Source organism: Palaemon carinicauda, chromosome 18 (assembly GCF_036898095.1).
Source record: "Palaemon carinicauda isolate YSFRI2023 chromosome 18, ASM3689809v2, whole genome shotgun sequence".
Classification (NCBI taxonomy): domain Eukaryota; kingdom Metazoa; phylum Arthropoda; class Malacostraca; order Decapoda; family Palaemonidae; genus Palaemon; species Palaemon carinicauda.
This window is the reverse complement of record NC_090742.1, coordinates 98,646,171-98,649,866: the sequence shown is the minus strand read 5'-3', so window position 1 is coordinate 98,649,866 and position 3,696 is coordinate 98,646,171.

Here is a 3,696-nt window from a genome sequence, read left to right as displayed (position 1 = left end):
ATGTCCCGACTGGAGAACCAACCTTACTAGTTATAACACCTGGGGAATCAGCGTATACGAGATCCAAACAATTACCAGACCTGTGAGTAGCTTCATTTATGATTTGCTCACAGCCTGATTCAGAGGCAAAGTCTAAGGCTCTTAAGCCATGGCGATCGGTAGGAGAGATGGAACTTAACCACTCCCTATGGTGAGCATTAAAATCACCAACAAAGACAAAAGAAACCTTTCTATCATCTTCTTGTATCTTAGCCATAATGTTAAGAAGACAATCGAAGATAGAATCATCCATGTCTGGATTCTGGTAGATCGAACACAAATAAAAGTTGTTATGCCTGCCACAAACTTTTATTACACGAATCTCATGACATCCACATTGATAGCAGGACTTATGAGAAGCAGGGTACTCGGTCCTATTATACACCGCCATTCCCCTGGTCCTAGGGATGGCATCACGTTTCAACATTATTGGCTTCTTAAAACCAGTTATAAGGAGCTCACATGAGTCCCTCATATTAGAAACCAAAGTTTCTGAGCACAAAAGAATATCATACTGTCTGGACCCAACTGTAAGGTCTTGGATATTTGCATGAAGACCACGAATATTGCAATACAGAAGACGACATTGACGAAATCTAGGACGTACTGGTCCCGGATTTCGCTCAATGTCTCCAGACAGCATAAGAATTAATAGAAATAAAAAAGAGACATAATACTTGAAAACTAGATTGACAAGAATTATAACAAAAACAATATGTACAGAATTATAAATAAAGTGATTGATGATACCCATAGACTATAGTAAAAAGTCGGAGAAACTGGTCAACATGGAAGAGCCGATACACCATGCAAGGCTAAATACCCTCCAGGATAGCCACTTCAACTAAAGGGAGGACAGTAAGGATGGTTTTGAGAAGAAAATGAGTCAGAAAAAGGGAAAGACAATCTATTGATAAACCACCAGGCATCCATGGCCCTTCTATTAAGCCTGCCCAACACACCATTTAAAAAAAGCAAGAGGAAGAAAACAAAATAATAATAAGATAGAATAGTGTGCCTGAGTGTTCCCTCAAGCAAGAGAACTCTAACCCAAGACGGTGGAAGACCATGGTACAGAGGCTATGGCACTACCCAGGACTAGAGAACAATGGTTTAATTTTGGAGTGTCCTTCTCCTAGAAGAGCTGCTTACCATAGCTAAAGAGTCTCCTCTACCCTTACCAAGAGGAAAGTACACTTAACAAATTGCAGTACAGTAATTAACCCCTTGGGTGAGGAAGTGTTAAGTATCTCATTGTTGTCAGGTGTATGAGGAAAGACGGGAATATGTAAAGAATAGGCCAGACTATTCTGTGTAAGTGTAGGCAAAGAAAAAATAAGCCGTGACCAGAGAGAGGGATTCAATGCATTACTGTCTGGCCAGTCAAAGGATTCAATACCTCTCTAGTGGTAGCATCTCAACGGGCAGCTGGTGCCCTGGCCAACCTACTACCTAGGTATGTATATATATATATATATATATATATATATATATATATATATATATATATATATATATACAGACAGAGAGAGAGAGAGAGAGAGAGAGAGAGAGAGAGAGAGAGAGAGAGAGAGAGAGAGAGAGAGAGAGAGAGATTATTATTATTATTATTATTATTATTATTATTATTATTATTATTATCATTATCAGCCAAGCTACAACCTTGGTTGGAAAAGCAAGATGCTATAAGCCCAAGTTCTCCAACAGGTAAAAATAGCCCAGTGAGGAAAGGAAATAAGGAAATAAATAAATGATGAGAATAAATTAACAATATATCATTCTAAAATCAGTAACAGCGTCAAAACAGATATGTCATATATAAACAATAAAAAGACGCGTATCAGCCTGGTCAACATAAAAAAATTTGCTCCAACTTTGAACTTTTGAAGTTCTACTGATTCAAATACCTGATTAGGAGGATCATTCCACAACTTGGTAACAGCTGGAATAAAACTTCTAGAATAATGTGTAGTATTGAGCCTCATAATGGAGAAGGCCTGGCTATTAGAATTAACTGCCTGGCTAGTATTACGAACAGGAGAGTATTGTCCAGGGAGATCTAAATGTAAAGGATGGTCAGAGTTATGAAAAATCTCATGCAACATGCATAATGAACTAATTGAACGACGGTGCCAGAGATTAATATCTAGATTCGGAATAAGAAATTTAATAGATCTTAAGTTTCTGTCTAACAAATTAAGATTAGAATCAGCAGTTGAACACCAGACTGGAGAACAATACTCAAAACAAGCTAGAATGAAAGAATTAAAACACTTTTTCAGAATAGATTGATCACCGAAAGTCTTGTAAGACTTTCTCAATAAGCCAATTTTTTCGTGCAATAGAAGAAGACACAGACCTAATGTGTTTCTCCAAACTAAATTTGCTGTCGAGAATCACACCTAAAATTTTAAGAGTCATGCAAATTTAAAAAAAAACATTATCAATACAGAGATCCGGATGATGAGGAGCCTCCGTCCTTGACCTTCTTACAATCATACTTATATATATATATATATATATATATATATATATATATATATATATATATATATATATATATATATATATATATATATATATATATATATATATATATATATATATATATATAGTCATATATATATACATAATATATATAAAAAAATTTTTATATATAATATACCATATCATTGCAAAAAACCTTGTAAATTCCTTTGTCGTTGCTTTTATATATATACATATATATATATATATATATATATATATATATATATATATATATATATATATATATATATATATATATATATATGTGTGTGTGTGTGTGTGTGTGTTCGTATATGTGTATATATATATATATATATATATATATATATATATATATATATATATATATATTTATATACATATATCTATGTAAATATATATATATATATATATATATATATATATATATATATATATATATATATATATATATATATATATATATATATATATAAATGAGTTTACAAGGATTTTTACACTGATATGGAATATTATGTGTAAAAATATATAAAGCAATACCAAATTAACTTCTGATATAAATTGTATGTTTCTTTATTTTAATACTAATGCCATAATTTACGTAACCTAAGCAAAAGAAAAATTGTTAATTTAGTTTCCTGAAAATAGATATAGTAAGGCAATTAGCTGATAGGTAATCGACGTACTTTTTCTTTTCAATTAGTAACAATTATCAACGATAGTAATAGCGGCAGTAACAAGATAGCAATAGTTGAATAACCAAGTTCCCGAAATTACTAAGGCCACGGAAAGAAAAGGAAATGGTACAGGTAGAGATCAAAATTCGCATCTAAACTAGTTAAAACAGTCGAGAGGAGAAACAATTTTGTTTATCTTATCAACGTCGCAATGAAGTTTATTTTTTTCATCAGCAGATGTGACGTTAAATTACTGGTATGTGTTGACGACACCACTTTATACTATATTTGGCTGAAAGAAATATTTAGTATCATTATTGAGTTTGATACGTCTTACTCCATAATCAAGGGAATGCTGCGGAGTTGAATTTACACGGCCACTGCAGAGTGAGAAATTAGGTTGCTAGGAAACATTAAAATCATCCGTCCCTACACAAAAGCCTAGCTGTTGTCGAACGAGCGAAAATAATAT